The 24495-nt window shown below is 43.4% G+C and overlaps 1 long non-coding RNA gene across 1 annotated transcript in view; it reads right to left on the bottom strand.

The window, feature by feature from the left end:
• The window catches only part of LOC147107787 (uncharacterized), a 178853-nt gene that overhangs the window by 137775 nt on the left and 16583 nt on the right, over positions 1 to 24495 (bottom strand). Inside the window, exon 2 of the long non-coding RNA XR_015080869.1 lies at positions 11839 to 11972. This is a non-coding gene — a long non-coding RNA (uncharacterized LOC147107787). The remainder of the gene's footprint in view (positions 1 to 11838; positions 11973 to 24495) is intronic.

Raw genomic sequence — 24495 nt, forward strand, 5'->3', positions numbered from 1 at the left:
CTAAATATGCCACCTATGTAATATATTCTCCACTCTAATACATCCTCCATTATACCTTAGATTCCTCCTGTCCTTCTCAATAATTGTCCTCCTCTTTGCCCTGTCACAGAGCTATTCTATGGCTGAACCAGCAATGCAATTAGGTCATTTACAATATTCTACTCTGCATGATGAGTTTTGTTTTAATTCTGAGGTAAACTGATGGAAAAAAAAATCACAAATTTAATTATATTTTTAAACATAAGACAATAGTATAAAAATAGATATTGGGTGAGATACTGAGCTTGGATTTATACAGGTTTCACATTTGATCTTGGATTCAGATTTAGGCCTTGGAACTGGAACAAGGTCCATAGAGGAAACATTGTTTCAGTATATTTAAATCTATAGAGAGAAAATATCAAGTGAGGAGAGCCATCCTGTGCCATGAGGAAACTTGGATGCATCTCTCCTCTCCCCTCAAAATGCAACATCACAAAGTGAAGTGGAAATCATTACACTGCGTAAGAAAACTTGGAACGAGCAGAGGCCATTTGGCTCATCAAGGAATCATCTCCCTCTTCATTACACTGTCAGGAAACATGTTCCCCTCTCAATAGGTCACTCCTCCCCTACGATCCCAGTTATCCAAAGGTCGCTCCTCCCCTGCTATCCCAGTTATCTGGCAGGCCACCAAAGAATTGTACGGGTTCCTCTTCATAAGCCTGCCAAGGAACCATCAAGATTCATGTCCTGATACATAAGTAAGGAGAGCCTCTTTAAACCATCAAATGACTAGACAGTTTGGAAAGTCTGACTAATTTTAAGGCTTTCGGTACAATGTTCCCTCTAAGCTGTGCGCATGCGTGGCCGCGCAGTAATCTCCAAGGTATTGCGCAGGCTGCTCACAAGCTTTTCCATTTGAAATGTGTGCGCAGAAATTTAAAGGGACCACGCATTGAAATAAACGGGCAGCACATAACAAAGACAATTTAGAGGGAACATTGTTTCAGTATATCCACCTGCTTCAATCACTTGCTCCCAGTTATTGTCCACTGATCCAAGACCTACTATTGCAGAGGGCAATTTATAGGCGTGAACACAGGCAAGTTTATTGAATTGGGTTAAAAATATCAGCCTTAGTGCGGATTGCTCTCATTTACATATCATTCATGAGCACATTATTTGTAACTTCATCACTCATTTTGCTGTGAAGTTTATCTTCAGTGATATGATATCATATCTGCCGCTGAATCACTCAGTGTCTGGTAGAATTTGTCAGCTTTTTTCCAAATTGAAATCAATATTTCGATTTGAAAAGAATGGAGCAATAAAAAAAAAGTAAAATATTACAAAAATCCAAATACTGTACCTCAAGAAAAGTTTGAAAAATTGGGACCTTTTCACTGAAACAGATTACGTGGAATATAATCGTGGTTTTAAAAGAATATGAAAGCTTTCAAAAGGATAAATAGGAAAAGGTTGTTTCCACTGGTTGGTAAGTGGGTAAGAAGGGGGCACGGACTCCTGATTATTGCCAGAAGAAGGAAGGAGAAGTTAGAAGAATTTTTCTCAGAGAGTTATTCGAACTTGAATTGTTTTACTGCATGTGACTATTGAGGCAGAGACTATAACATCATTAAAAATAGAGCTGGATAACTATTTGAAAAGGAATGATATAAAAAGATGCAGGGAAAAGCCAGGGGAGTGGGGTTACAGTTGGTATCTCCAGTTAAAGTGCAAACACCAGCATAAACATGATGGGCAAAGTGTCCTCTTTCTGTGTTGTAATTTCTTTGAATCAATGACCTTGCTACAGGACTTTAATCCCCAAAACATTACCACACTTTAGGAAGGATGTGAAGGCACTTGAGAGGGTGCAGAGGAGATTTACCAGAATGGTTCCGGGGATGGGGGATCTTAGCTACAAGGACAGGTTGGAGAAGCTGGATTTGTTTTCATTAGAGCAAAGGAGGTTGTGGGCTGATTTGATAGAGGTGTACAAGATTATAACGGGTTTGGATAGGCTAGACAGGGAAAGGCTGTTCCCACCAGTTGATGGTACAAGGACTAGGGGACACAGATTTAAGGTTTTGGGCAAGAGATACAGGGGAGACGTGAAGAAAAACATTTTTACGCAGCGAGTGGGGAGGACCTGGAACTTGCCGCCGACGGAAATGGTTGAAGCGGAGACACTGAATGTTTTCAAGGGGAGACTGGATAGGTACTTGAGGGAAATAGGGCTGGATTTTGATACTGGGGCGGGCTGGGGTCGTGTAATCCACATTTCGTGTTAGCCACCCGATTCTAAATCGATGTGGGAGAATGATGCGATTTTAACTTAATTGGAAAATTGAGTTCCAACGTGTGGGAAACCATGGCCAATGAGTTTTTCCAGTCTAAAAGTCACCTCCGATGACGTCACCATTGCTGCTGCATTTAAGGTCTACAACAAGCCTTGCTTCTTCTGCAGACTGCCAACCTTTTGGCCTTTGCAGTGAGAGGCACCTGCAGAAAGAATGGCCAGCCAGAGACCTAGGTCTGCACCCCGCTTCGATGACATTGCCCTGCAGGCTTTAGCGGAGGGAGCAAGAGCATATAAAGAGGTGCTCTTCCCTTCTTCAGGGAGGAAGAAGCCTCCCCAGCAAAGCAAGGCTGTGTGGGTCCAGGTGGCAGAGGAGGTCAACTCTTTGTCAGTAACCCGCAGAATCTGGCTTCAGTGTGCAGGAAGAGATTTCTTGACCTTCTGCGCACTGGAAAAGTGAGTATGAATTTCCTATCACCCTCAATCTGATCCCCATTGCCTCTCCTCACCAGCACTCAGCTTTAGCAATCTCTTCCTCCACATCCCGCTTGACACTGACATCTATGTACCCTTACCCATTCCCTCTCTCTCTATGGTCACATTCACCTAACTATTTGATTATGCAGCCCTCACACTCCCTATCACTGTGATGCTACGAAAACAACTGACAGCACACAGGGAGGGCCCTTGGTCTTACCACCTCACTCCATCTTTGTCTCCTTCTAAGCATCTATGCTATGGATTCACTACACTCGCTCCTTCATTCTCACTCAAACTCCACTAGTCTCCCTCATTGCAGGAAAAGAGGGCTCACAATAAGAGAGAAAGAGCAAGGATAGGAGGAGGGCCACCCTCAGTAGCCCACCTCACCCCCTGGGAGGATGCGGTCCTGGAGATCGTGGGAGTGGAGGACGATGCACAAGTGGGGGACGGACAGACGGGTGCATCACAGCAAGCTGGTGACAGGATAGTTTTCCATCTCTCTCTGACATTGCATGAGTTGCTGATAATGATTCTGAAGCTCTAACAGATGGACTTATGATCATCTGCAATATGCAATGTGCATGTAACCTTGGCATCACATCTCTGACTCTTTCCTTTACACCCCCACAGGACCATCGCAAACACCCGTCCCCACTAGCCAGGAGGAAGAGCCTGAACATCCAGACTCCTCAGAGGAAGCTGCAACCTCTGAGGGTGCAGCGTCAGCAGAATTCAGCACACCCAGCACCAGCGCAGACACTCAGACCTCGGTGGGACCATCGCGAGATAGAGTAGTGTTGTCACCTGGCGTATCACAGCTCACAAGTGAGCATCAGCAGATTGTGCAGACAGGGACAGCAGTGGAGAGTCCTAGTTGGAGGACGCAGGACTCTGTCAGCTCGGCTCAGCTGCATGTCGACCCTCTGCCTCTGGGTCCATCCACAAGATCAGCGGTGCTGGAACTCCAGGAACAGATGCAGGAGTCTCTGGCAGGTTTTGTCTCCAGGGTCGCTGCAAGTGTGGAGCGAATGGAGGAGTCCATAGCGAACATGAGCAGAGCCTTTGTGGAGTCATTGATGCATGAACACATCACCATGGAAAGGATGGCAACCTCCATGGAGGTGATAAGTCACCAGAGTGCAGAAAACATGGTGAGTGTTCTAAATAGAATGACATCTCTGGAGGAGTGATGGTCATCTATTGAACAGAGAAACCAGACCTTCATGGAAGTCCTTCTGCGTAGGACTGCCAGTACAGATACGGGTCCCCATGGCCCCCCTGATGTGCAGCAAGGTGCTCTCAAGCCACTTGCAAGCGCTGAGGGGGACCTGACCCACGAGAGGGAAGTTGGTGGCAGACATCAAGGAAGTGGGGGCTCCTCTCCAAGCGCTCACACTTCTATGCCACTGCAGAGCCCTCGGTCAGAGCCCCACCTGAGTCCACACCCATCTGAGATTGGCGTCTCAACCCCTGCACAGCCGCAGGAGCAGCAGACTTTTGACGAGCCCTCACAGGTTCTCAACCCCAGAGGACACCCGCCAAAGGTATCGAGACAGGAGCAGCAAGAATGTGAGCAAGGGGCCTCCACATCTGCTGAAGCCACAGGGGAAGCACCGCGTAGGAGCACACGTAAGAGAAAGTTACTGCACAAATAGTCACAAGGGTAGTCACTTGGGTGAAATTTGATGTTTTATGTTAAAAAGCCATCAGATGATTACTGTAAATAAAAAATCTGATGGCTACTGCTGTAGTTGTGGCGTGTGTCTTTTCGCTAATGAGACTTCCACATTGAAGGCTTAGGATTACTTGGCATATGCCTCAGTTGATGAAGCGCTCAGTGAAGGTGGCGAGAGGGGTTTCCCAGGAGGTCACACTGGAGATGGGTGTCAGGCTCCAAACTTCCACAGCTGTGGTTATGCCTTCTAAAAGTTCCCCCAGACCTGAGACAACAAAGTCCTGCCACCTGCAAATGATGGCTGATCAAATATCCTATTTAATGGTTGACCTGCAGCTAATAGTCAGCAATCCAATTGTGCTCCCGCCAGGTTTCACTGTTGTGTTTCAGAACAGGCGTGCTTCACGTCGGAAAAGGGTTAAAATCACCAAGGCCTAGCAAAATGGCATTATAGAGGAAATTTAGTGCTTGTTAAGGGCCTTAACAGCCTATCCTGCCTCTTGGAGGCGGGACGGAGATGGGACCATTAGACACGATTTAATGAAAATTGCTTGGAGGCGGGATGGAGGCGTGGTTGGGCCCACCCGCCAGTTTTTGCAATTTTAACCCCCCACACGCCTCCAATCCCGCCTCAACGGCCCAATGAAAATCGAGCCCATAAACTTTCAGGGCTACGGGGATAGAGCGGGGAAATGGGACGGGCTGATTGCTCTACAGAGAGCCGGCACGGACTCGATGGGCCGAATGGCCTCCTTCTGTGCCATTATGACTCTATGACATGGTAATAAATTATTCTTATGTCATATTCTCATGTACACTGACTAATTAAAAATTGCACACCATCAACCTCTACAGCCTAATCAGTAAAGAAGTACAAGTGCTTCTACCCAAAATATTTAAATATCTAAAGAGTAATGAACACAAAAATTGTCCATGAGATGCTCAAAGCCCCAAAGAAGATGCCTTCTAAAGACATTGTTGATCCAGATGCAGTTTTATTATAAATAGAACAAAAAATATGAAATAAAAACAGGAAGTTCTGGAAATGAACAGCAGTGTTTGAAAGAGAATGACAGGTTAACATTTCAATGTGGACTTTTCCTCTAGTTCTAATGATGGTCCCACCCAAAACACTAACCTATCTCTCCTTCAGGTATTGTTTGTCCTGCTGTGTCTTTCTGGAATTTTCTGTTTTTTTATTTGAAGTTTGAATACCTTAATGCTTATCTCTGATGGAAGGACTGAGAGCGGACGGAGAGAAGGACCTTATGACCACTAACCAGTTTCAGACTCAAGAGGACATCTGTTAATATTTTGCTCTTACATTGCACTCCCTTGATTTGAATCCCAAAGCATTAAGCCCTATTACTTCAGTTCAAATACAAATAATTGTGTGTGTGCGTGTTGCTATAATAAAGGAGCAATCAATAAATAGCTTTTTAGAATGTTTTTTTCCCCCACATCAGTCAGTGGATCTGGGAGTGATTGTCAGTCATAAGACTGGGTAGTTCTTCTAATCCACACATGATGAGTTTCAGTGGAAATGGATGTCATCATGAATTTAAAAAGAAAGGCCTCAATTTTCCCATAAGAGCAATGGTCCGTGTTGGTTTGTCTCTCAGTAGAATCCACTGTCCACCTCTGACAAGGTCCACTGATGCTGAACTGACACCTCTGACCTCTAACCTGGTAGCAAACCACAAGGAACCCCTGCTGACAAGTTGTGAGTAAAGCCTGCTGGTCCAACCAGTGTCTGGACAATCCAGATTAATGTTTATTTGTGTGTTCATTCATTTGTATGATTGTGTAACTGTACTGCAGATAACAAAATGTGTCTGGATAGATGCCACTGTGTCTGTTTATGGATTACTAAAAGGCAGTCTGTCTTTCTGTGGTGGTCACACATGGGACCTCATGCCACATTTGACAATATATATATGTTCAAAAAATATTAAATGAATTATGTTGTTGTGCAGATAAATCCTTCACATTAAATGCACATGTAACAAAGCTCTAAACTCTTAAAAGGGATAACAGTTTTCAAACTGTACATTGTAATAATTCAGTGCTGTGGTATGGCCTGATGTATTGGTACAACTGTTCTAGCATGCTGATATAGTGCTGCGGTCTGTAACTGCAATGCATACTAGTGTAGTACTGTAGTGTGCAGTATTGTGATCATATAATACTGTGATGTATGATATTGCAATACTGTGGTCTGTGCTGGTATAGTACTGTGATGCGTGAGGTGTACCACAGTAATGTACACTTATATACTGTGTGCTGTAACAGTGTGTACACAGGAAAAGGAGTAAGCCATTCAGCCCCTTGTGTCTGTTCCGTCATTCTATTAGATCATGGCTGATCTGCTCCTCAACTCCATTTACCCACCTTTGCGCCCAATCACTTTATACCCTGACCTGACAAAAATCTAACGGACTCAAGAGTTGAAAATTTTAATTGATCCAACGCCCACGATATTTTCAGGATAGGAGGGAGTGGAGAATGGTGGTGGTGGGGGCTGCAAGTTCCAGATTTCCACTATTCTTTGTGTGGAAAAAGTGCTTCTTGATTTCACTCCTAAAGGGTAACCTGCTGGAACAATGGAATAGTCATCTTCTGAATGTAGGTGAACCTGGTACCTCAGCCAATAGCAGTGAACTGGTGCACCAACAGCCTGATCATCAAGAAACTGATGGTTACAGAAAATCACAGCTCCAAACAGAGCAGTTTGAGTCACAGAGGATCCCCACAAAACACCTTTTGATGTAGCTCAAACTTCCCTACTGAATTTGGAACTTAAAAAGGTACTAGTCATCAGATATATCGAAGTAATTGAGACATAGTTAGAACACATGGGCCTAGAAATTGGGTTGGGGCGCCAAAGTGGCGCAAAAGTCGCCTGAGCGCAGGATTTAGTGCAGCGATCGGAGTAATTCCGATCGCCAGAAATTCAGTTTCAGTGCCGCTCGAGGGAGACGGGGCGAGGCTCGAGGCGCTCCATGTCCCTCTTAGGGCGCTAAAACTGATTATCGCAGCGCAACGTGCCGCAGCGCCACACGCTGCGGCACGGCACGCTGCGGTACTGCAGGCCTTCCTCCCACTGTTAAGGGGGAGGTGCCTGCATCAGCACGATCCCCGATCGCGAGTGCCGGCAAATGAGCCCGGCACCAAGGAGAAGTGCCGGGCTCTCGGGAAACAGCCGGCAATGCCGCGGGGGGGGGGGAGGTTAGGAGGCTGGGGACAGAGGTGCTGGCAGACGGCCGCCGAAAAAGCAGCCGCCCCGCACCTCCACCTTAACTTGCGCCGCTGCCGGCACAGTAAGGCCCCATGAACCGGGCGCGGGTAGTGAGCGGCGCAACTGCGGCTTTCGCTACCAAATATCGTGAACGGGGCACGAATGGGGCGCTGCGCATACCGATGACGTCATCGGTGGCGGCGCAGCGCAAAAGCCTAACGCCACCATTAGCGCCCCTACTGAATATCGCGGGAGACGCAGCCAGTGGCACTACAGCCACTGACTGCCTCTTTAGGCGCTAACAGGTGGCGCTACTCACCCAATTTCTCCCCCTTGGTTTGTTGCAGCAAGTGAGCTGTTTTCACTCAGATCTGGTCAGAAACCATAATTAAAGCTAGTGCACGTGCAAAAATTAATCAAATGAGGTAATCAAAATAGAATGCTAGTCTTTGTCTCAAGGGAGCTGCAATTCAAAAGTGAGAAGGTGATGTACAGAACATTGGTCAGACCCCATCTACACTACTGTGGTCATTGTTGGGCATCGACCCTCAGAAAAGATATATTGGAGAAGGTACAGTGCACATCCGCCAGGATGATACCAGGGTTTAAAGGATAAGTTATGAGGTCAGGTTGCATAAACTTGGCTTGTACTTCTTGCATCTAGAATGTTGAAGGGTGATCTAATCGGTGTATTGAAAATGATAAAGAGATTCAATGGGGTAGATACAGAGAAACTGTTTCCTCTGGTGGGGGAATCCAGAACAAGAGGGCATAATCTTAAAATTAGAGCCAGACTACTTAGGGGCAAAATCAGGAAGCACTTTTTCCACAGAAAGGGTGGTGGAAATCTGGAACTCCCTCCCAAAAAGCTGTGAATGCTGGGTCAATTGAAATTCTCAAGAGTGAGATCACTAGATTTTTATTAGGTAAGGATATCAAGGAATATGGAGCAAAGGTGAGTAAATGGAGTTGAGGTACAGATCAGCCATGATCTAATAGAATATTTTCACTGTCTCCAGGAACTTTTTAATACAAAATTGCAATATTCAGCCAGAAAAATTACACCCTGCATTAAATGTAGAAATTCGCATAATTTGTCATGGGACATTGTGACACAACAAATCATTTGTCACTGGCCCAGGTACATCATGGAGACCGAGAACAGGAACAGAAGGAGAATCAGCAGCTGGAGCCTAAAGATACTGCAGAAAACAACCTGATAACAGTTGCGTGAGCCAATGAACAACGTCTTGTACACGACATTTTCTCTTAACGTGCAAATGTGCATTAAGAATCCTGTCTGCATTTTCCCATTTCCTTCACAAATATGCCTTCGCCTGCAGTGCCTTAAATTATGAGGAGAACGTATAAGTATCACATCCCTGCCACCCAGCGAAAGATGCTCATAATTTTTTTGAAGAACAATCTTGGTGCACAGCTACATGTGCTTTGTGGACTGCATTAATAGAAGTTAATTGTGCTTTCTCCTACTTGGATGACCTGGTAAGGTCATTAAACTTCTCCCTACATTCCCTCCAGATATATAGGATGTTGATTGTGATGTTGACAGTGTGCACACCCACTCAGAGAGAATTCCTATAGTGCCATCAGAAAAATAGGTTGCAGTCCTCCATCTCATGTTCCTTCCGGACATGGGAAATGAACTTCCATGAAGGTTCTCCGGCTCATCCACCATTTACGCTATTTTTCCAGAGTTTCGGTGGCTTTTCAAAACAAGCTACAGCAGACGAGCAGGAGAACCTCTGCAGAAATTCATCGCCATGATGTTTTGTTAGCAGCTTGCAGTCTTCCATACTTGACAGATGCCAGTGCCAGCCCCTTGAAGCTGCTGCAGGACTTTAAACTCTTCAATAGCACACGATTTCCCATGCACCAGCAAGAAAGCTCTCAGTCACAGCCATTTTCTACACCTAGGCTCACCCGCATTATTCAAGGTCAGGTCCTGCCAGGTGCAATTCTCACACGGCAACACTTCTGGTCAGACCTAGGCCGGATCAGAAGATCTTGGTTACTTTTTTTTCATGTTAGTTCTCAAATCAGGGTTCAGCTGAGTAGGCCAGGGTACGCCATGAAGTATTGAAGAGGATGCACCCAAGGTCAGAGATGTTGACCCTATGGGGTTCGGTTGGGTCGAGGGATTCAGTTGCTAGACAGATTGGAAATTGGGATGGGTACATTTATGATTATTTTCTAAATTGTTCAATTTCTTTATTGGGTATGTTATAAATCTTGCCGCAGAATTTCTACGGGGTTCTCCCAATCTCCTGCTGTAACTTGGGCGGGAGACTGGCAGAACTGCCGGAGAAACAGCATAAATGATCATTTAGATGGTCAGTCTCGAGGTTCTGCCGATATCTTGCCAGACAACCTCCATGTAAATTCCAGGTGATTATCTTTAGGAAACTACAGTAGGCTGGATGAGAAACCTATGGCTAGTGCGTCTTTGAGAATTATTTTTGCTGTAATGCGATTCGGTGGAATCTTTTTCCTTTAATACAATTGAGGACAAACTTTTAGGGAAAGAAAGATTTCACACAATAGAATTGATGAGATAACAAAGTAGAAGACAACCAATTAGGAAGCAGAAAAACAGAGAGATAATGCACACATAACCAGTGAAGAAGGCAAACACTGACAGATTTTCCTCAGTTACTAAAGTTCATGACATTGACTCCAGACATGTAACTTTTAATCATACAGATAGATATTTTTTACAAAAACATTTATCTGCCTTTTATCTTAGGTACTAAGAATTTCTAATACTTACTGTAACCCTATAGTCCCCCTTTTAACACAGAAACCACATGAAGCACATACTCTCACTATAATGCGCTTTGGTGTGGTTCAGATTACAATGTGATAGACAGGGCCCACACTATCCATTTCAACTGGATATTAACCCTGTACCTGCTAAAAGCAATGACCATACACGCGTGGTTCTGTGCGCCCCGCTCAGTCCAAGGCGGCATGTGTCTGTACGCTTCAGCAATCCCGCCCGGCAGGTTGGTGCATCGACTCACATGAATTGGAATCAGCTTCGGTTTTGTAAATTCCTGAATTTTCTCAGGCCTTCAAAGCCAAAACCCTAACATAATGAATAAATACTCTGGCTCACTGCTGTAACCAGACTTTGATAAACATTCAAAGAAAGAAAAGAAATGATGAAAAAGGTAAAATAAACGCTGCATTTTTCAAGCTGGTTGTGGCAATGTGATTTAATGTCGATAAATAAATACACAATGTTTTTTTTCTTGCAGTTTTATCTCCAGGACAGAAATGAAGTTGGCTGCTTAAGTTCCTAAAGGTTTATTTCATTTTGACCAGCAGTTACTAAGTTGATTACAGGACAGAAGCAAGAACAGAATGACCTCTGAACTACTCCTCTTCACCGAAAAAAATCTCAGCATATTGTAAATAATGTTATTTGTTTGATTAGTGTCCCCATGCCCCCATGGGCTGATGTTAAGGCACCTTTTAATCAAATTAGGGGTCTGTCTGGGCCTCAGGGGAGATGCAGCCCATTGTTAACCTCTCATATCTCATACAATTGTCCTGACTTCATGTTCTTCAGAGGTTAACTACATGTCATTTTGTTAACATCTTTATTTTGTGTGTTTTGTACTATTATACATTACATTCTGAAGCCTGGTGCTGTACTGGAGTATACTGTTTATCAAGTCCTTGAGAACAAGTGGCACCTATAACTTATACATATTTTCTCCCTAAGGTAGAATATAGGGCACATGGTCTGCTAATCCTCTGTTTCTATAATGTGTAAAATATTTACATTGTAAAAAAAAATTGTTTCATACATTGAGTAACAGCATAAATTTTAATTTCTGCCACCTCAAACTGGCCTCATGCTCATTCAGCTCCAGTACCACACATCCCCCCCCTAGCATATCACTTCCTTGTCTATTATATTTTACTATTGTGGCCTCATTGTTGACCAAACTTCATTGCCTGGCATTGCTACTAACCCAAGTTTGGACTATATTATTGTCCCTGAAAAAGGATTGATACCCAAGTGTTTAACACTCAATATCACTCCTAGTTTTGGCTTCCTCGCATTCATAAAATGTCTTACTGTCTGTCTTCATGACCTTCAGTCGCTTACCTCAGATTCTCCCGGCTTACCTGCACCTCAGAGCATCCCCCTTGATGTCATAATCTTCACCCAAATCATTTGCGAAACTTGTCGGAGTAATTCGAATATTGGGGAAGTTGGTAAATCTGGCATCGTTGGACTTGCCCTCTGTGCTTCCTCGTTCCTGCAACATCAAAAGAAATAATAACTTAATTGTTTTGTTTAAAGTTCCTACTTTGAAGCTGTACAGTTCATCAAACCAGCAACTGAAATCCTTATAACCCACTTGTGAGGAACCTCATTATAAATGGGGTATGAGTATTTCCATCATTGCATACACTATGCCAATGCTTTAGTGGGACAATAGATAGGCAAAGCATGGGAATCTCCTCTAGTGGTTTGAGTATGAAAATTCAAAGGCCAGAATTTTGCGGGGGGGGGGGGGGTCAGCGGGCACGATCGGTGGCGGGTCGGGTGGGAAAGTGGTTTTTTTGACACCAGGTCTGTAAGCGCTGAGTAGACCCGACAGGCAGCGGCGGGCGACCCAGTTAAACTCATTATTGCCTTGTTGATAGATCATTAACAGGCTTTTTTAACTTACCTTTTCACTTTAACTTCATAGCCACGGGAACCATGCTGTTCGGGGTCCATGGCTGTCAACCTGAGGCAGGAGTTCAGTGGCCATTGCTCCAGCTGATTACTTGACAGCTTCAAATGTACAGTAAAGCTCCCACCTGACAGATCATCACTTTCCTCAGCCACAAGCTGTTTCTCAGTCCATTTCCAGCACAGATTCTGCAGGCTTTCCACTTTCCATCCACTCTCACCTCTTTGGAAGAACTCTCTCACCATTGACAGATTGCTTCTGTCATCTCTACTTCACCTGCCATCTATTCAATCAACATGGGTGCTCTTTATACTGTCTCACCTTGGTCTTCAAAATTGGACCATGATGAACCCCAATCCCAGCAGCACCAGGCACACCAGCATCACCAACAACAACACCACCAACCTTCTCCGCAATCAACTGATGCTGCACAAAACAGAGGGCATCAGCACTTGAGCACATTGCTACCCGGCAGGCCAGGGATGGCCTCACCATGGCCAGATTTACGTCACTTGACGCTGTACACCTTGGCTGCCACATGATGCGCCAGGTTGGTACCACCCCACACCAACACCATAAAGCATCCCTACAATGCCCAAGCCATTCCTTTCACACTCATCACCATTACAGGGAGTACCGGTATGTCTCACCATTCACTGCAACTCACTAAACCACTTCCAAAGGTGCACACAAATCTGTCCACGAATGCAAAGTGTTGAAAATAAAAGTTTCAATGTTTGACAGCACATTAACAAAAACTTTACATAAACATTGGATAAAACACCGAAGTGGCTACCCTTGTGTGTTGTTAGTTTGTATGATTGCACTAGGATGAGGGTGAGTGTGAGGGGTGGTTTGTCAGATGGGGATGTGATAACGTAGATAGAGAGAGAGGGATGGGTGGAGGTGCAAAGTAAGTTGGTGTTTGTAAGGATGTGCAAGAGTACGGTAGGGAAGGCAGAGTGATGGGGATGTGACGAGTGGCACAGCAGGATGAGGTGGAGTGTGGCTTTGCACTAACGTTTCATGATCTAATGAGATCATTGAAAGGTTTGTGCCACTGCCCCCAGGTCCTCCTGCCGACATCCCTGCTTGTGCCCTCCTGTACAATGTGCAACCAGGCTGTCTTGGTCTCCTGGGGAGGTCTCTTCCGCCCATGGGAAGGGAAGAGGACCTCCCTGCGTGCTCTGACTCCCTCCATAAGCATATGGAGGGAGTCATGGGAGAACCTGAGTGTAGCCCTGTGCCTCTGTGCAGTGCTCATCAGTGTGTGCAGCACCTCAATGCTGTAGAACACTGACAGCACAACTGTCAAAATAAAATTGGCCATGGTCCCTTTAAGGAAACCAGCTATGACGCGTCATGAAATGACATCACCAGACCCGCTTCCTCTAATTGGCCCGGGAAATGCACTGGGCGGGCTTAACAGCCCAGTCAATGGAAATTCATGTTCCAGAGCGGGATGGAGCCAGCAGCAGGGTCGGGACCCACTGCCGACGTCGTCCACCACGGACCCGCCGAGGTCAACAACATCGCGGCCAAAGAGTTCGCTAAGTTATTGACAATACAGCCAATGTGGACAATTACGATATGTTAGGTACCACTGTTGCATGGCAATGTTCTGTGAGATCAGAGGAGCGGTTTGTGTCCTGAGGTCAATTAGAGAGGGATTGTTGAGGGAGGTTTCTAGACATTGGCAGCTGCTTCCACATCCCTGGTTTGAACTTTGGGAAGAAGCCAGGTTATCAAGGTCAGGAAAACCAGCAGGAAATAACTGGCTTAATCTCTCTTTTCTACTACTTTTGACACTCAAGTTTGGCAACTGAAATGTGACAAACGTGCGCCAGGTACAAGACCTTTATACATTATCGTAAAACTAGTCCTTTTCAGTTTCGAGCACTGATTACTTTCTGAAGCACTTCCCTCTTATTAGCGGGCAAATCAGCAGTCATTAATTTAGAAAGGCAAACTGTACTCAAAACCTATTCTTTATCTGAGATGTATGTCACTTCCGCACAAGATCAGTATTTCTCTGTTAAAGTAGCACTTTTTCTGTCCTTTTCCTGTGTGAAGGTCCATCACATTATTCATGTGGCTAAGTTTGGAGATTTTTTTCAATCACTTCTATTAAACAGTCAACCATTGACACTTCAATAAATTGTAAAGAAGTTTGGTTCTCAATTTTCTTTATAAAATCCCAGCCCAATTAAGACTTTTTGGACATTATGCATAGGTGGCAACTATTAAAACTCTAGCAGGCAAAGGCTCAGGTAAAAAGCATGTAATAAAAAAGGACCATTTTTGAATTTCTTCCCCAAGCCCACTTTTTCTGGTATTCCTTGTACTGTTAACATGTATACAACAATATACATTGAGTTTCCTAACCTTACCACAGGCTCCAGCAGTTGGTTTGCAGATCACATATCTCTGTTTGCTTGCTCCTTAGAAAAAATCCAGACATAATCTGTTTTCCCATCACTAGCCAAGGTCAAGGGTCAGCCTGCACGGCCTTATTCTCCCCAGGAGAATGATGCTCAGATCAAAGCCTTTAGTGCTTATTGCTTTTAGAATTCCATTGTTTCCTTGTCCCTTTTTCATAAGCCTTTTTTCTTTGACATTGACAACATATTACTAAAAGCCCTAGTTTTCTTTGGAAAGGCAGGATCTATCTTAATATTTTACCTGTAATTGTCTGTGGCCAATTTCTTCTAAAGGAATTAAAAATGCAAATCTAATATCATAATTGTGTAATACGATAAGCCTGGCAGTTCAATCAATACCGTCTAGTGTGGTCAATAATAAGGCTATGATGTATTTTTGACAGAACTAACCAATCTCACTTTATCACTGGCATGTGGTCCTTCCCGGACTATACGATATGACATTTCATACACCGACTGCCATCAATCATCCACAGTGTTTGCCTCACCAAGATTCATAGTGCCGTCTTCCAGCCTGGCGGCATTGGGATTACTCCTTGAGCCCGGCGTCAGGGACATAGGGCAGCAGCCACTCAAGGACTTCCAAGTTATGATCTGGCTGAACTTTTGGTCTGACGATTATATGCTCTCGTCCGCTTATTCTCCAGCCAGGTGCACCTGACATTTGTGGGGATGGAAGGTTGACTCTCTTCAGAAGCAGCCGCTGGAAAAAGTGCCAGCATTCTGCTCCACAAATAGTTCTCGGACACTCAGCTCAACTTTCCTTCAAGTATCTGATGTAGGGGCTACCTTGCCTTTTTAAGACTTTTTAAATTACCTTGATTGGATTCAAATATTATAGTCTGGAAGTTACAGCTGGTGATGTTAGCAGACTAACTCTTAATTTGTTTGTACAGGTAGACTATCCTTTATCCGAAAACCTCGGGACCAGCCGTGTTTCGGTTTTAGGAAAATTTCGGATTTCGGAAGGTGCGCGAAAACACTTCGGTTTTCAGAGGTAATTCGGTTTTCGGGAGTGCGGATAAAGGATACACTATCCCTTATCCGAAAATAATGACTATAAATACTGTAGTTACAGGGATAAATACTGTAGTACAGTTTATTTGTAAGGAAAACATTCAGTAAAACTTCAAACATGTACAGGTACAAACTAAGCTAAATACCTGTACATAAACATGCAATAAAGGTACATTACATCTGGCTTGAGGATCTTGGAGAAGATGGTACATCAGTGTTGTCATCATTGTCATCAGGTTGGAGTTGGACATCTGAAGATGGGCCAGGAACAGGATTCTCAAGTGATGAAGCATGACTACGACAGACGGCCTTTTTAAAGACTTCTTCCAGTGTCATCTGTCTCATTAACATTGGTTTCTGTCTAAGCAGTCTCTCTTTAATTGAGTAAACTTGCATAATCTCTTGCTCACTGATAAATGCACGTTTTTCAAGGCCAGCAATTAACTGATCACACATTGTCACCATATCGTCTATGGGGATTTTTTCACCTGTGTTCACAATGTCATCATCATCATCACTACTGTCCTCATGCTTGTCTTTATTTAACACCATTTCAGCAATTTCCCCATCACTCAATGAATTCACAACAAGTGCATCATTGTCAATGTTCAGCACTTCTTCGATGTCAGCTTCCTCTAACGTATTTACACTTTCGGATGATAAACCTTTGGCGTAAGTGAGGAGGTTTGAGATCATCATCTTCTCCTGACTGACAGGAAATCCTTCAAACTCGTCATCTGCAGGTCCATCTTCATGAAACATCGTTGAAGGCCAAAGTCTGTGCCAAGCATTTGTTAATGTTGGTTTGTCAACATCGTTCCAAGCATTAGCAACTGCATAAATGGCATCCTTAACATTGAATTCTTTCAGGAAGCTTTGGATTCCTTCGCCTCTGTTGATTGCATCAAGCATAGAGTTCAAAAAAACGTCTTTATACTTGCTCTTCATGGAACGTAAAATTCCTTGGTCACAAGGCTGTATTAAAGATGTCACATTAGGGGGAAAGTTAATGCCGAAAACATAACTTTTCACAAGAAGTTCAGGAGGGGGATGTGCGGAGCAGTTGTCCAGGAACAATAAAATTTTGCAGTTTTCTTCCAGTCCAACTTGCCTGCAATGAGCTTGTGTCGCTGGTACGAAGTGGTTATTGAACCAGTGAGAAAATATTCCTCTGGTTACCCATGCTTTCCTGCTTGCATAATAATGCACAGGTAAATTGCATACACCTTTCAAACATCTCGGATGTGGGCTTTTTCCAATCACTACCAACTTTAACTTGTGTGTGCCTGCAGCATTGGCACACCCAAGAACAGTCAACCTGTCCTTAGCATCCTTAAAACCTGCTGGTGCACTCTCATCAGCCACTGCTAATGTTTTTCTAGGAACGTAGCGCCAGAACAGAGCTGTTTCATCAGCATTGTAAATTTGTTCAGGACCGAGGTTTTCATCCGATATTATTTTTGCAAACTCATCTATGTAATTTTCAGCTGCTTCATGATCAGCAGAAGCTTTTTCACCACAGATTTTCAGATATCTTATACCATGACGCTTCTTAAATTTATGCAGCCAACCTTCTGAATATTCACACTCAACTTCAATGTTCAGTTCTTCATGGTATATTCTAGCTTGCTTCATGACCATCAAACCAGTCAGTGGCACACGTTCACCTCTGCGTTGTCGAATCCACTCAATCAGCACACGGTCAAGATCTTCATTTTTTGCCCTATGCAATGTTTTCCTAATTTTCATTAGTTTATGGTCATCACTGTCAGTGTAAAATTTCAACAACTTGTCTTTCTGTTTCTTTAAGTCATATACGGTGGTACTTCCCACACCATATTCTTCAGTAAGATGTCGTACAGACACACCACGATCAAGCTTCTGCAATAACTCCACTTTCTGCGATATTGATAATGAGCGATGCTTCGTTCTCTGCTTCTCACTGTTACCCATTGGGGTATCTGCAGCTCTTTTTAGCATTTTCACAAATTGTTAAAAGCCAGCAAATATCTAAGAGAGCTGCAAATATCTAAGAGAGCAGCAAATATCTAAGAGAGCAGCAAATATCACACAGAGCAGCATAACACCTGCGTGGGTCAAGCATCGGCAGCGTCGGGTCATGCTTTGCGCCACTTTCGGCTTTCAGAGGTTTTCTGGTTTCGGATGTGCGGATAAAGGATGGTACACTATCTCTTATCCGAAATTGGGTGGGGTTCGGCGGGGGTGGGGTACGGCGGGGGGGGTCGGGGGTCGGTGGGGGTCGGGTTCGGCCGGGGGGTCGGGGGGGGTCGTGGTCGTGCGCATTTCGGTTTTCAGAAGTCATGCTTTGCTCCACTTTCGGCTTTCAGAGGTTTTCTGGTTTCGGATGTGCGGATAAAGGCTGGTACACTTACGCTGAGCGATTTCGGTTTTCAGAAGTGCGGAAAAATGCTACACTATCCCTTATCCGGCTAGGCCTGTAAGTCGTGCGCCACTCTGGTCATGTCGTGCGCACGACTTACGCTGACCGAAAAAACCTTCGGTTTTTAGAGGATTTCGGTTTTCGGAAGTCCGGATAAAGGGTAGCCTACCTGTATTACATTCCTCCAATCACTATGTTAACAGAGGTGTTAACCCATTTAAAATAAATGGGTTCGTTTCCTGGGTTAAGTCTGCACTAATATCGCTAACAGTAATTTCTAGGCTCATGGTTTTTTGGTTTGATTAAGATGAGTTTATTGTCTCCTGACTGGAGACTGTTAGCCCCATTGCAGGCAGATAAAAATATGATTTTTGTTTAAAAGAAGTCAAAAGAATGAAGTTGTGTCCAATCAGTCTTTTGGATGAGACATTAAACCGAGGCCCCGTCTGCTCTCTCTGGTGGATGTAAAAAATCCCATGGCACTATTTCGAAGAAGAGCAGGGGAGTTATCCCCCGGTGTCCTGGCCAATACTTATCCCTCAAACAACATAACAAAAACAGATCAGGTCATTATCATATTGCTGTTTGTGGGAGCTTGCTGTGTGCAAATTGGCTGCCGCGTTTCCTACATTACAACAGTGACTACACTTCATTATCTGTAAAGCGCTTTGGGACGTCCAGTGGTCATGAAAGGCGCTATATAAATGCAAGTCTTTCTTTCAATAAAAGCATCACAAATCAGAAACAATAGCCACAAACAAAGAACATTTGGAAATAGGAAACAGGGAGGCAATTTAACAATATTTTATTGTTCCCAAGGCTCCCTAACTACTGTTATAAATTAAGACTCTGCTTCTATTTCAGTCTCTCTTCTATTTGAGGAAACACAGCATAATTAGGGAAAAGGGCAGTTATGCCTTAAGTGCAACGTGAAGTACTGGAATATTTAGCTCCTATGGGAAAACAAGAATCTGATTTCGAAAGTAAAATGCATAAAACTCCAGGCTGCTACAGGCATATAAATATGGAGAAGATGTTCTTGATAGGCTTTCTGCCTGAACTGGTACAAGCAGAGCTGGGCTGGGCTGGACTGCCTCATGAAAGTAACATGGCAAGCTGAATATTTGGTGTAAATGATTTGATAAGATTTGCGGAATATAGCAGAATGTATTTGCTACCAATATGTGCAACAATTATGATCTCTTACGATGCCACCTCAGTACTCTCACAGGTTTCTTGCAAATTGAGCCACTGATGTTACATCTGCCACAAATCATCACCTCATATTATGGTACCTACGGTATGCATGAAGTCAGTTTTGTAGTATAGACGTCTCACCTGAAGCTGCCCTAAAATCACATAGCGTCCATGATAACTATCAGAAAGAGGAAGCTTTCATCCTCAGTGTCTATGCTGAATTAGAGTGCAGGTCCCAGATATGAAAGGACAGTATTTTAACGAGTAATGAATGTTGACTTACAGACCAAACTCAAGATTCAGGTCTTTTTGAAACAAAAAGAAGTCGTTCCAACTAAGGCCATTTTAACTTTGTCTATACCTATCCCTTTCAGAATGTGATCTGGTTTTCAATATCCTCCAATAATGCAGCCAGTGGGTCCCCAGCAAGAACGGCAAAGTTAAGTGCCATTTCCATTGCCTGGATTTATTGATTGCTGCCTGTCTAGTTGGAGTGGGAGGGAATGTTGGGATGGGGTATATATCCAATTCCTCATGTCTAAACAGAGTTGAATATCAATTCAGTCTCATGAGTGAGCACTTGTGCATTGGGGATGGCTATATATCCAGTTTCATGGGGTTTGTGTATGTGGGGGCGGGGGATTATAATAATTCTACTCTAGTGGGGATTTTGTGTGTGACTGGGGTAGGGATATATATCCAGTCTAGTGGGGTTTCTGTGTACGGATGTGTGTGTGGGAGATGATGGGCTTTGTGCATGCGAGGGGGCACAAAGAATTATATCCCTGGCAATCTAATGAGGATTTGAGAATTATGACAAGGATCATATACCCAATTCCAGGAAGTCTCCTCCTTTAACTCACTCTTTCCCAGGACCTGAACACTGGGAATTCCTTACCTCTCTCGTGAGGTGAAATTGCTCAGCAGATATATTTACAACAAATGGAAGTATGAAATTCCTTTGTGAGCTATTTTAACACATTTGTTATTCAAATTTATATATGTTTACGAATGTGTTAAAATAGCAACCGAGGAATTTCATACCTGTACAAACACGGTAATGCATTTGTTACAAGTATCGCTGATAGCAGTTTCACTCCCTAAGTCTTCTACAATGTACAGCGATTCAAAACTGAAGCTTAGCATCAGTGAAATACCAATTCTCACCATCGCTCCTACTCTTTTCAAACTGGTGCTGTTCTGCACCATATGTGACGTCCCTTCACCTGGATTTTTTTTACAAGATGTTTAGCAATGTCTGTCTCTGCATGAAGAAAGGGATATACCTCCCAGTCTCAAGTGAAAGGTTCTTCCCAAGGCATTAATTTGACTTTACTCTCCACAGATAAAAATTAATATCCTGCACATTTCCAGAATTTCCTTTGAGAATTCCAGCATCTGCAGTTTTTTCTATTTAGATACATATCTAGTGCCTGGTTGACTAGTGGGAAGAGGGCTGTGTTCGACTTGGGACAGTCTACAGTAATGGACTAAGTATCTGTAAATGTGTTTATTACTTTATCATTGTTGTTTTTGCTATTTTTATGATTATTTCATGCATTATGGACACAAATTCTTCCAGTTTATGTATTGTGCTGATGAGTCCTTGTGTCAGATAACGTCCACTGATACGTTACATGAAAATAGATTATATTCTATTGGATCAGATTCGGTCATTAGTGGCGGGAATGCCTGTCACTTTAGGATCTGCTAATGGCTGGAAGAATTTTGGACTTGAAGCTGCAATCCAACATTAGAGTTAACAGATTGAATCAGCTTTTGTCAGCCCTGTTTAGATTTGCATTATTTAAACATCTGTTTATATATTATTGTAACTATTAATGCATGACAAACTGTGTGAGCACAACTGCAATCCTGAATATATTATCGGTCAAAAAAAAAATGCAAAATAGTTTGTAATAGTTTGCAAGCAAATATTTTCTAGTTGAAAGCCAGCCTGAGTATTTTTCTAAAGCATCTGCATGTCTATAAATATAGGGTTATGTCTGTGAAGGAAGGGTTAATGAGGACTCTACACATTCTCACCATTACAAAATGAATGCTATATGGACTCCCCTGATGATTCAGTCAGTAAATGGACCGTGTACTGTGTTAGTGAGTCATAAAGATTTGGAGGTCCCAGGTTCAACCTCTGGTCGGCACTGAATTAACTCTTTCCAACCACAGTATTGATAGGGACACTTCAATCAGGCTCAGTGTACTTAGATGAGGGAAAGCAAAAATTAAACAGGTGTTCCTTTCCCGATTTGTATCCCGTGACCTCTGCTGGAAATCATGCCTGCGAGGACCTCAAGCAAGAATAGGGTTGCACTTGGTTGTGGTGCCCTCTTTCACACCCTCTGTACTCTAATAGTCTGCCTACATTCACCATCTAGGTTCCGATTTGATCGATGGCCAATTGGGAAAGGTGCCAGAGGGCTGGTAGCTCATAAAACTGTTTCTGGGAAAGGTTAGACATAACAGATATTAACACACTGACAGGTGTTTTGCTTGTTAAGTGCCTGGTAAGCATGAAACCTAAAAATTTACTCAGGATTCGCCCATTACATTAATTGCAACAATTGAAACTGCCATGAAAGGAAAGAGAGCCAGCAGAGTTGGAAGGGTGAGCAAAGCAAGAGAGAGCTTAGAGAACTAGTCAAAGTGGAGCATCTTGGCATTGCATCATATCACTGATAGCTGGAGGAAGAGGAGGCTGAGGGACAGGAACATCAAGAGACCATGACCAGGGAGGCTCATCTTTAGGTCTGACTCCTGCCCAAGGCAGTATAAGGTCCACCAACATGTCACCTACCTGGCTTGCAGTGAGAAACAGTATAGGAGGCAACGTTTCGACAGCAATGAGATTTTTGACCTGCGTCAGCCCCTGAAGGCAGACCTGCAACCAGACATAACTTTCAGTGGGAGTGACAGTGACCTAACCTCTGCACCACTGATTCCTTCCAGAGATCCAAACGGTATAGTGCTCTGGTCAGACCATACCTTGAGTAAAGTGTCCAGTATTCTCACCTAGCCACAAAGGAGACCTTCAAGCCTTGGCAACATTTCAGAGAGGAGTCACAAGGTGGATCATTGGCATCAGAGGATTGAGTTATGAAATAACGTTGAAGAAACTTATATTTTCAACCTTGAAATGAGGGGATTGAGAGGTGACCTGATAGAAACATAATGGTACGATAATTGGCAAACATATCCAATAAGAGCAATGTAAAGTCATTGACAGTCATAGCCATATATAGCAGTGTAAGATAATTGACAATGTGGTAGGTTGCTGATGCTGCAATGAGCTGTTGCATAATGACCTCCCACACCTGCTGAATCTTCTGTTTTGTTCCGCAAGGCCTAACTGACCCATAGATGGCATTTCTCCATTCCCTCAAGCTGTTCACAATGATTGCCATTTCCCTCCCACAAGAAGTGCAGCTTTCTGCACTCTACTCCCTCTATCAACGCACACACTTGCACACGTCACAGCTGGTTTGAAAAAATGAGTGTTATTTAGAGGGGTTAATTACATAGAATTTACAGCACAGAAACAGCCATTCGGCCCAACTAGCCTCTGCTGGTGTTTATGCTCCTCACGAGCCTCCTCCAGCCCTACTTCATCTAAGCCCATCAGCATATCCTTCTATTCCTTTCTCCCTCATGTACTTAGCTAGCTTCCCCTTAAATGCAGCTATGCTATTCACCTCAACTATTCCTTGTGGTAGCGGGTTCCACATTCTCACCACTCTCTGGGTGAAGAAGTTTCTCCTGAATTCCCCATTGGATTTATTAGTGACTATGTTCTATTTGTGAGCCCTAGTTTTGGACTCCCCACAAGTGGAAACACCTTCTCTACGTGATTAACTAATAGGTGATTCAGCACCAGTATTGCAATTTTTCTCTGATTGGCTGCGCGTTTGTCCATTAGTTTGAACAAATCCTAATGTAAAGAACGCGTAAACCTGTGAGTTTCTGCAAGTGTGATAAAAAAAACAAATTAAATCCATGAGCAGTATAAGAGGAAATGAAGCTCCTTTAACTTTAGATGACCCCTGTTTGACATAACATGGGACTGTTTACGGTACACCTCAGTGACGATATACAACTTGCTTCAGGATTTGATATTGAAGTGGATTTTTTAAAATATAACCACAAGTTTTATGACTTCATCCAAAAGGTTCTACTCTCTCCCCCTTTCAACCTGACTCTACACTGACAACCAAGGCATTTTAACATTCTGGTTAAACAATTAAAATCCTAAATTAATTTTAATTGATATTAAAAATGTTAAAACTCGCATTCATTAAGCCTGGATTACAAGCACAGAAAAAAACGATCCGTGAAGCAGCTTCTGTCTAATATTTGTTTCCGCCTTTGATAAAGTACTGAGTATTCTATTAAGGGAAGCTCAGGACCCAGTGTTTGTTCTGTGTCTCCACGGTGGTCTATTGCTAGTCTCTAGATATCTCATTAGAGGACTTTTCCCTCATGCAGTGCTTGCAGGGCAGCTTCACCTACACTCGCACAATTGATTTTCAAACACATGATTGCTGATGAAATATTAAGCCATATTGATTTTGAAGTTGAGGATCAATTGGAAGTTGGATGTTGTGCATATTTTCGAGACATGCAGATCCATTTGTCAAATCTTCCAATTGCAAAATAATTGAGACTACGTCATTCTTATATTTTTAGATGGAAGGAAGAACATTGCAATCTATAACCGGCTATTTCCTCCAGTGACTGCTCTTGCCTTTCAAACTACTTGTACATCTTCTTTGTGAACTTAAAGTGCCGTCTAACTATTTAAGGTTAAACAGTAATTCCTTCACATGTTGAAAACTGTGAATTGCAAAGTTAGTTGGAAGAACATAAGAAATAGGAGCAGGAATAGGCCACTTGGCCCCTCGAGCCTGCTCCGCCATTCAATAAGATCATGGCTGATCTTGGGCTCAAAGCCACTTCCCTGCCTGCTCCCCATAACCCTTCACTCCCTTATCTTGCAAAAATCTGTCTATCTCCACCTTAAATGTATTTA

The sequence above is a fragment of the Somniosus microcephalus genome, chromosome 14 (assembly GCF_052327205.1).
Source record: "Somniosus microcephalus isolate GS21.2 chromosome 14, FLI_Smic_1.0, whole genome shotgun sequence".
Classification (NCBI taxonomy): Eukaryota; Metazoa; Chordata; class Chondrichthyes; order Squaliformes; family Somniosidae; genus Somniosus; species Somniosus microcephalus.